The following is an 11,235-nucleotide window of genomic DNA, read 5'->3' as shown; positions in this document are numbered from 1 at the left end:
TTAAGTCACAACTTAATTGTGACTGTTTCACAACTTAGATGTGACTGTCGTTTAGTCACAACTAAATTTGAAGTTGTGAGTATCGTACAGTCACAACTAAATGTGAAGTTGAGACTACATTAGCAAATTTTCAAGATAATATAAAAGCCTGAAGGGCAATTTTGTCAAAACCTTATAAATTTGAACTAACACCCATTATATGTGGGACAAAGAACAAAAATGTCAAATAGAAAAGGCTGAAATCAAAAAGGCCAACATATTTGTGACCTAATCTAAAAAACTACATTTAAATTTAGTAGTTCAATTGAAATATTATATAGTCTTTATGCTATACCAAACAATTATTGATATTTAGTATTTAATCCTAATTTTTTATATATTATATATCTCTCTTATTCTTCTTTTTCCTTTTCTTAGATAACAAAGAAAACTAAACTTAACGCTCTATTTTTTTAGAGATAATTAGATTTGGGTCATTTAGAAAAACATTCTTTAGATAGATTGTGGGTGTTTTAAAATTTATAAGAACTTTTTAATTCATAATAAAGTCCTTTAATTTATAAGAATTTTTTTAATTCATAATAAAATCCTTTTAATTTATAAGAAAATCCTTTAATTTATAAGAAAGTCCTCCCTCGATTTGAAGGGTACTTCCCTCGATTTGAAGGGTATTTCCCCTCTTAAGATGTATAATGGGTTTTGTAGAGGCTGCATATTAGGTTTTAACTTTGGAATTTTGGGCAGAACTCAAAATTTTGAAATTAAAACTTAACATAAAGCCGTCAAAGAAAAAAAAAAGAAAAGGATTTGATTAAAAATTATAAATCACTACTGGTATTAGTCTAAGAAAAACTTATAAAATTGACTGAACTCTAAATCTCACCTTTTTTTTTTTTATCTAGTAGAAGATTTTTAAAAACACTTTAGTATATATAATTATCTGCAAATCACATATATCAAATAAATTCAGGTATACATTTTTCCGTGAATGGTTTATATATATACATCTTTTTTAGTGTTTTCTTAGCGTGTTAATGATTTTTTTGTTTGGTGGATTTAATGATTTAATGGACATAAATGTTAACATGTTCTTGAAAGTACAAGACTAAAATCAAAGTGTAAAGGATAAAAGTGAAGCTTGATCCCAACTACATAGACCAAAAGTGAAATTTAACTGAATACTTTTGTAGTGAGACCTAGACATTAGAAGAATATATGATGTGTAAGTGGCCGGTATAATTGTCATAATGTTAGCAATATATTGATTATGATACAACTTAATTTAAAGGTCAAACTAATTATTTCTATTTCTCATAAATCTGGCCTTTTAAGTTTTGGTCAAATGACATTGAAGGCACAAAACGCCAGACACAACATGGAGAACAAAAACAAAGCAAAGCCGGCCACTAACAATAAGTCAAAATAATGTCAAAGACCAGTAGTTTAATTAGGCAACTAACAAACCACGTACGCCTATGGAAAACGAACTGTTGAAGTGAAAAAAAGTGAGGAAATAAAACATGTACGTATCGATACTGGAGTACATACATATGGCATACATATATGTACGTGTTACTTCTTCCTAAGACTGAGAGCTATAAATGAAGGCTTATTCACATTATTGTCTTCTATAAGATACACTTTTTCTCACTTTAATTACCTCTTGAAATTTAAATCTTCTCAAATGGCAACCTGAACTTCGTACAGTTGTTGCAAAAGATTATGTCGTCAACTTTGTCAATTTTTTTCATTAAAATAGTTGACGTGACACTTATAGGGCATGAGTAAGACCCTTTTTTAGTTATGTAAGATTCATGTGGACAAAAAATTTTTTTTTTTTTAACTAAAAAATAATAAGATCCATGTCAATTTTTTATAATTTTTAGTGTCTACATGGATGTTACATAACTAGAAAAGGGTCTCACCCATGCCATATAGGTGTCACATCAACTTTTTTAACGGAAAAATTGACAGAGTTAACGACATATGATTTTTTGCTACAACTATTTGAAGTTCAGGTGGCAAACTGAGAAGATTTAAGTTTCAGGGGGCAAAGTGAAAAAAAATGTATCTTACAGAGGCAATGGTGTAAATAAGCCTTAAAGGAATTAAGATAGATATATCGTAGCATGCAATGCAAGGCATAAAAATAGTGCATACAAACTGATTGATATATCAAAAACCCTTTTAGAGTCCACGTGGCACTTGCGATTAGTTGAAGGAGAAATTTTTCAGTGTAATTGATACACGATCACGTGATATAATATATTAATACATGTGTCATAATATATATAAGTGGATGATATTAATATTATACTCTACGTGACAGCATATATATCGGTTAAACCCAATTATCTTTCTAGTTAAAGGAGGAACTCCTGCTATTAGTTGGTAGTAACTCATAACTGGTCTTAAGTGGGCTTCCCTACTTTGACCCAAATCATATAAAACGGCATGCAATGCAATGGGCTTACGTACACAGTCCAAATATCATGCAAGGCAACGATTTCCTGTTGGCTCTTTCTTGGGGTATAACCTTAATTATCGTGTAGATCGAAGCGACTGTATATCGGAAAGGGCACCTACTCGATCATGCATGCATGATAAGAGTACGTGTTTGCAAATATTTCAAATTTGCATATATGGCATCCTTTGGGAATGGATGTACCCGTACCCAAACAGACACCATGTACATTATATATACACCACCACTATTATCCTCCAAACTTCATCAACAATACTTTTAATTTAAGTATATACTACATACACAGAAAATATGGCGCAACGAAATGCTGAGTTCTACTACTCCTTGGCCGGTTATGCATTCTTGGCTTTGTTGTTGATTCTTGCAGTGAAGTTTGCTCCTCCGCCGGCATTTCCGGGTCTCACCATCCTTGCCATATTCGCGGTTTCATGTCTGATTTTCATTCATTGCAAAGCCAGTACCAATCGACCACATAAGGATTAATCAATGTTCTATATAATATTTGCAGTATGCAATAATGCAAATTAAATAAGATGAGAGAAAAAACGTACTCTCCTTATGTTCGATCTATTTTAATTTTGTTCTCTTAATTCCTGGCCTTAAATTAATCTTTATATATGTACTGCAATGTTGCCCTTAATTTATGGGTAAATTAATGATCATTTTGGCCCCTATAATTTGGCTCTTGTTTCAATTTAATTCATCTATATTGTTTTTTTTTTTTTTTTTTTTTCAATCAAGTCTTGTATTTTATATTTTGTCCAAAAATTAGATTGAACTTTCATATCAAAATCACGTACGTGCAATATTAATCTTTGTTAATTTAGAAGCAAAAAGATCATAAAATTCATATATTTGCATTCATTGATAAAAACAGTGATTTTACCAGTTGCGGTTGTCATCTTGTTTGGTCCATTGGGTTCAATTGTTATATTCACTCATGAAGCCAACAAGAGAGAACATCAATTAATTTAATTTACAGTGTCTGCTTCCATTTGGTTCCAAAGAAAAATAAATTAAAAACCAAATATGAAATTATATATTGAAATCTATATATGTTAGAAAATTAATATTAAAATCACTTAAATTAGATTCGCATATTGGAGTGCAAAACACAAAACGATGACTGCATGCATGGCAGGGAGAAAATGTAATTTTTTTTTTTTTCCAACTACGAATCCCCGATCTAGCTAGTATATATGGTTTTTGTGTTGTTATCATATTTGATGAAATTGATGTTTGCGTACGTTGTTCTTCATATATGTAGTTCAATAAATTTTGTTTTTCTTTCTAGATCACCATCAATATATGGCTTTATATATGCCACCAACTAATGACAATTGTAATATCAATATGGAGTGCAGAAAAATCATTAAAAAACGCTGAGTATTTTGAAGAGAATATATTGTTTTTCTTTCTAGATCACCATCAATGGCTTGATCATGATCGAAGAGTATTTTTTCCTACAAACCTTTAATAAATAAACAATATATTACTGTACCAACAACATTAATGCAAATCCTCATATTTTTTAACATTTATGCAAAGCACTTCTTGATTTTAAGTTTATTGAATATTGACATTTATTTAAGGGATTATGTAATTAACTGAAGTTACTACTTAATTTTAGGTTTAAATAATTTTAAGGGATTCTTCCTTTTATTATTAGATGACATACTATGTAAATATTAGGTTATCTAGTTAGTGGCATCTTATGGGGTTATGTAGCAAGAGTTTAAAGAATTGTCCTTATATTAGAATTCCTAAAGCAATATATAAGGTACGTTAGAGTCTAAAAAATATATTTTGGAAGCCATTATATCTAAAAGACCCCCTCTTTTTTTTTTTCTTTTTTTTTTTTTGTTATGTTAACATTAACTCCTTAGTATTCTGTTTTGCTTTACATGATTCAACATGTTTAAAGAAATCAAGCATATATGTTTTACCTAGCCAGAAATATTCTTAACCACCTCTAAAAATTTCATTTGAGTAATTCCTTTTATCATTTGTTTACTAATTCACTTTAAAGATGATTATGTGTCCTGGCACTACAACAAATATGGCCTAAAGCCACCATGAAAATAAACTATAATGGAGTTGGTGACAATTGATTCATGTCATTGCCACTAATTAATAATTTGGAGGAAGTAAACAGTATCCACTAGTCCAAAAAGTTGCTGACTGTCCAACTATTAACAATATAAGTTGATTAATAGGTATCAGACCTCAAAAGGAAAACCCATACAGTGGGATAGAGAGTACATGAAACAAAATGAGGAGCGTGGGGCAGGTGTGGGAAACCTTATTTGTCTGAAATCCTTTCTTCCTACCACAATTACAATCGAAAATCAAGACCGGTGGGAATTCTGTTTCACTTCTTACGGTGGCTAGCGCACGAAGCCCCATTATTTTGTTTTGCAACGCCTTCAGCCACCAGGTAAATCTGTGTTGCTGCTGGGATATGAGTGTTTAACTCTTTGGGGGTAAAAAGCTTCCACCGGAATTGGGCAAAGGTGTACCCCTGCTAAGCTTTTGAGGAAATTTCTGGAAATTTTGTTAAGGGGGTCTGTTCACACAAAGTTTGCCTCTTGGTTGATCTACGCCCATTATTGGGGATCCGTAGCTTCTTTCATGTAATTCCGTCAAGCCAGAGAGCACTTCCCTTTTCTACGCTGGTCAATTTCCATCTCCATATCTCTTACTTGAACGAAAAAGAGTCAATCCAGCCGCAGGTGAGCCGTATTTGGACTGATTACCCACCTTCAGGTCAGTAAACCATTGATTTGTGCATTTTCCGTTTCATTAAATAATGTCAAAACATTGTGATGCTGAAGATTGGCTCTGCATATCATGGCAACCATACATCAATTTTTTGGCAGCACTTGTTGAATGTGGTCAATGAATGGATAGTTTATGAGTGACTGCATTTTAGTGATTTGGGGCATGTGACTTGAAATTGTATTCTCTATGTCTGAATGATATTCTGACTTTGCATATTCATATTGGGCATGTTATGAATTAATTTCAATTCACCATGGTGACCCTCAATTTCATATCTATGTCTGTATGATGATTTACTCTATTTGAATTGGAGTTGGTAATATGATTGCCACAGTCTCCATATGTCTTTAAGCTTATAAATTGAAAACCAAAAAACTCCATTTTTTCAGGGTTGGAATCCAGTTAGTTTATGAGATAATGCATGTGGTTTGGTTTGGAGTTACTGCAAGTGGGAATAGCTGAACTAATGATCATATGTACTCTGTAAGTGCAATGGAAATAGAAGACTAATTAATAATACCATACATGAAGAATAAAATATGATACTAAAAGATACCTATAAAGGCAGAGATAATTGCTTACTGTTTGAATCTCCAATTCATATGAAGAAGATCTCTTTATTTTTACTTTGAAGTCTTTTTTTACTATTTTCTTCAGTTTGTCATGAATCTGTTTAATTATTTAAGTCTTAATTTGTTGAAGTATTTGCTTGATCACATGAATTGGCTGGGAAGAAATAAATTAAAATACTTACAGGACGAAGTTCTGAATTTTAAAGTGGATTTGTTATGTATTTTGGGATTGATTTTTTCCTTGTGTAATTTATGGACAATTAATCTTATATGAAACCTTAGTACGTACTTATAGATATTCTTTGGCAGATATCATCTCACTTCTTTGATTATATAGCTGGGGCCTTTGGCAGAGTGATGTGCAAACCATATTACATGGTTTCTCTACACTTTCTCAAAGCTATAACTCAAATACATTGGAGCAACATCAAGATGACCTTTATCTAACTTGTGAGTGATGGCTGCATGTTTTTAAAAATAATATGCTAATTAATAGTTTCATGGTTTCCAAGTGATGCAAAATGTGTACAGGTAGTTATCCCCACCCCCTCCAAAAATAAGAACCACCCCCCCCCCCCCCCAAAAAAAAGATAAAAAAGAAAATGATTGTTGTTAGTTGTAAAATTGAAATTTGACTTTTTTTTTTTTACTTCCATTGTTGATAATTGGGTTGTCTCATATTGAACTTTCTTGCACCAAATTTGACAATGGGATTGAATTACACGTCAAAGTCTACTGTATTCTTTGTTTAAACTTTGAGATTTTGGATTTAATTTGTCTTAATTTTTTTAAAAAAAATTTCAGAAATGCTCCTGAACACTTGTAATTAATACATTGCAGGGTGAATTTCCATACACATTGTCTGCTACTGTCTTCAAGTTCATAATCTTCTCTTGCTGTTCTTGTGGTTCGGTCTTTAGAATTTCAAAGGATTCAAGCTGAACTGTCATCAATCATTTGCAGCGTGACATCATTCATGGATAAAGGGTGGGTAAGGCTCGACCGCAGGAGTGCAGAGTATCAAAGTAGATTGGGACAATTCCTGGATTCATGTTTCCAAAACCATTCCATTGACAATCGAGTCAAGTGTCCATGTCGCACATGCTACAACAGATTTTGGAAGACTAGAGCTGAAATTGAGGACCATCTTACCGCTCAAAGTATGGACCCTCGATATATGAATTTGCCATGGATCAATCATGGAGAGGCAATACATAACCCAACCATTCCCCACTGTGACACTGATTTGAGAGTGAATGAGCAAGACAATGAGATGTCTGACATGCACTGTTTGTTAGATGATTTGTTCCAACCACCAATCACAAATGATCCTACAGATGGAAGCTCCACAATCCCACAGGCAGCCCACGGGTGCACACCAGATGCTGAAACATTTTACAAATTTGTGGAAGACGCAGACTCTCCGCTTTATCCGGGTTGTGAACGAATTAAAAAACTTGAGTTCATTGTTGCACTGTATCACATCAAATGCTTACACGGGTGTACTGACAAGTGAGTTTCAGACCTCCTAACCTTGCTAAAGAGATCATTTCCCGAGGGGGAGACGCTGCCTCCATCTTTTTATCACACTCGGAAGCTGATTGGTCAACTTGGGTTATCTTACGAGAAGATAGACGCTTGCCGCCATGACTGCATGTTATTCTGGAAGGATAATTGCAATGATGTTATATGCAAAGTATGTGGAGCATACCGGTACACTGCTCAGAGTAGTCACAATGATCACAAGGTCGCTGCCAAAGTTTTGAGGTACTTCCCACTAGCACCAAGACTTCAGCGCTTGTATATGTCAAGACACACTTATGAGCATATGACTTGGCACACTTCCAAGCGTATCAAAGACGGTGTCATGAGGCATCCGGCTGACTGCCCTGCTTGGATGGAGTTAGACACCCGCTACCCCCAGTTCGCAAGTGAACCTCGGAATGTGAGACTCGGTCTAGCAAGTGACGGTTTCAATCCATTTAGGCAGATGAGCAGTCAACACAGCACGTGGCCAGTTGTGATGGCAGTGTACAACCTACCGCCTTGGATGTGCATGAAGCAACCATACCTGTTTTTGTCGTTGTTGATTCCGGGTCCTAAGGCACCGGGAAATGATATTGACATTTATTTGGAACCCCTTGTTGATGAGCTAAAACTATTGTGGGATGAAGGTGTACGCACGTATGACATTAAGAGTGATGAGACATTCAACATGCGAGTTGCCTTGCTATGGACCATCAATGATTTTCCAGCGTATGCTAATTTGTCTAGATGGAGCACAAAGGGGAAAATGGCTTGTCCACAATGTTCTCACTCCACAGAGTCTCAATTCTTGAAACGAGGACATAAACACTGCTATTTGGGCCATCGGAGGTTCCTAGGAGCTACTCACAGATTTCGGAGGGAGAAGGCTGCATTCAATGGTTGTTTTGAGAGACGGGAGGCCCCAGTCCCATTAACCGGGACTGCCTGTTTACGAGAGCTATCCACGCTTTCATTTAAGGTTGGAAAAAAATGAAGTAGACCATTCGCCTCGCAGCGTACCAATGCAGGAGATTATGTTGAATACACAGGTCCATGGAAAAAGCAAAGTGTATTCTTCAATTTACCATATTGGGAGTTCAATCTACTGCGCCATAATTTAGACGTGATGCACATTGAAAAGAATGTCTGCGATAGCCTTGTTGGTACGTTGTTGGGACTGGACGGCAAGAACAAAGATGGAATTAATGCACGAGCTGATTTAGAACTTCTTAATTGGAAGCCTCGCCTTCATCCTATCAGGCGTGGAAATAAAACGTACCTACCACCGGCTGCTTTCACTTTGAGCAACAAAGAGAAATTGATGTTTTGTCAGTTGTTGAAGAGCGTGAGAATCCCAGATGGTTATTCATCAAACCTTAACCGGTGCATCAACGTGAAGGAAAAAAAGATCACAGGACTCAAGAGTCATGACTGCCATGTGCTTCTGCAACATTTAGTACCATTGGCTATTCGGAGGATATTGCCAAAGCACACCACTCAAATATTTCTTGAGTTATGTACCTTTTTCAAGAATCTTTGCAACAAATCTTCCACCTCAGAGGCCTTCCTTGATCTGAACCACCGGATAGCCGTAACTTTATGTCAATTAGAGCGTGTTTTTCCCCCTTCCTTTTTTGATGTCATGATTCATTTGCCAATACATCTTGCAAACGAAGCAGCCACTGGTGGACCAGTCCAGTATAGATGGATGTATCCAATTGAGAGGTTTGTCTGATTACATCAATTTTGTTTTACTGAATTTTTTTTTTAATAAGCTGTCTGCTTTAGTCTCAATTCAATTACTGTATTGCAGGTTTAGCAATTACTATCTTCCAATTTATTGATTTATTTATTTTTTAAAATAAGTTTAGTACTCAAATTGCAAGCTTTCTATTTAAGCTAAAGTTCTTTGTCAGTGCATCCTAACATCTTCTGGACTTTTTTCGGTCTTGTTTAGGTACCTACACACTTTGAAATCTTATGTCAGAAACAAAAGTAGATCGGAGGGCAGCATAGCAGAAGGTTACATCGTGGAGGAATGCCTCTCCTTTTGCTCAATGTATCTACAAGGAGTTGATACTCGTCGTAACCGTGTCTGCCGAAACAGCTATGAAGGAGAGAATGTCCCCCGAACAGGTTACGCCATTTTCCATGGCCTAGGAAATTTTAAGGGTGCTGGAACCGATTTTGCTTTAGATACTACACTTTGGGAACGTGCACACCGTACGGTTCTTTTCAATTGCACTGAGGTTCAACCTTTCATTAGGTACGAATTCATTTCACACCTACTGCTAGCAGTCAGTAACCATACATATCATGGTGTATTTGTGGCTTTTTGGTCTTCATGAATTGATGAAATATATAAAAACAATGTTCATGCTCTGTCTAATGCTTCACATATGATAGGGAGCATCGGGAGGCTGTTCGTGCAAGCAGGGATAGGCGAACAACTCTTTTAGTAGCTGACAACCAGGCTGATACCACTTTGACCAAAGCATTTCAGCATCATGTGAGTATGCTCGACCATTATCTACCTTAAGATCGTCCCCGAAAGGTGGATTTGTAACTGGAATTTTTTAAAAATATTTTGAACATTTTAACCATGATTCCCTCACATGATTTAGGTTCAACGTTTAGTTGAAGGCGGTGGTGAAGTAGATGCGGACTTGATTGCCCTGTCATACGGTCCTTGTCAATGGGCAAGGCGGTTCAATAGTTACTTGGTGAATGGTTTTCGATTTAGGATAAAAGAGGTGGACGTGAAGAAGAAAAACCAAAATAGTGGTGTATTTGTTGTGGCAGACACTAATAGCTACGCCAGTACAAGAGATCGGAACCCACGGGTTGGACCGGTTGGCTATTATGGGGTGTTGACGGATATCATTGAGTTGGCATATGATGACGGAAGAAAGGTGGTGCTATTTGATTGTGAATGGGCTGAGAACCACAATGGGGTTAAAAAGGACGAGTTCGGATTCAATCTGGTTTCTTTTGAGCGATTGCAACAGTCTGATGACACCTTCATAATTTCATCTCATGCTATGCAAGTCTTCTACGTTGACGACCCGGTAGAAATCGGATGGCAGGTTGCGGTTAATACACAGCCCCGTGATTTGTATGACATGACAACTAAGGGTTCTGGTGATGTGTGTGCTGCACAGATTCTAGATAGGCTCGGTGTGGACCACAGCCAACTCAAGCATAGAGTCGATATTGATGGCACAACAGTTGATCGCCCGCTCACCCCACCTCCATCAGTGTAGTGAGTTGATGTCCACCTCTTTTTTTTGTTTTTTTTTTTTACTAAATGGTGAATCACTAAAAGCATGTTCAGTTCTCTTTTTTCTTCTTCATGTCCACCTGTGTTTTTTTTTATTAAATGGTGAATCACTAAAAGCATGTTCAGTTCTTTGTTTTATTCTTCATGTCAACCTCTTTTTTTTTTTTTTTTTTGACTAAATGGTGAATCTCTTTTTTCTGTTTCATATCCACGTCTTTTTTTTTTTTTTACTAAATGGTGAATCACTAAAAGGAGACTCAGTTCTTTGTTTTTTTAGGTATTCATGTCAATCTTTTTTTTTTGTTTGACTAAATGATGAATCACTAAAAGCATGTTCAATTCTTTTTTTTTTTTTTTTTTTTTTTTTTTTCTGTTTCATGTCCACCTCTTTTTTTTAGTTTTTTTTTTTACTTAATGGTGAATCACTAAAAGCATGTTTAGTTCGTTTTTTTTCTTCTTCATGTCCAGGTGTGTTTTTTTTTTTTATTTTATTAAATGGTGAATCACTAAAGGTTATTGTGACTTCATGTCATTCCTTTATGATTATTGATGAGAGGTGTTTGTGGAGATAAAGGTTAAAAAGATTTAAT

The 11,235-nt window shown here is 35.4% G+C and overlaps 1 pseudogene; it reads left to right on the top strand.

Annotated features, from left to right (window-relative positions):
• The first annotated feature begins 2,776 nt into the window (after positions 1-2,776).
• Positions 2,777-10,628, top strand: LOC147286636 (uncharacterized; annotated as a pseudogene).
• The last annotated feature ends 607 nt before the right edge of the window (positions 10,629-11,235 follow it).

The sequence above is a fragment of the Dryas octopetala genome, chromosome 4 (genome assembly GCF_963921425.1).
Source record: "Dryas octopetala chromosome 4, drDryOcto1.1, whole genome shotgun sequence".
Classification (NCBI taxonomy): Eukaryota; Viridiplantae; Streptophyta; class Magnoliopsida; order Rosales; family Rosaceae; genus Dryas; species Dryas octopetala.
Note: the sequence above shows the minus strand (reverse complement) of the source record. Positions and strands in the feature narration are given on the sequence as shown.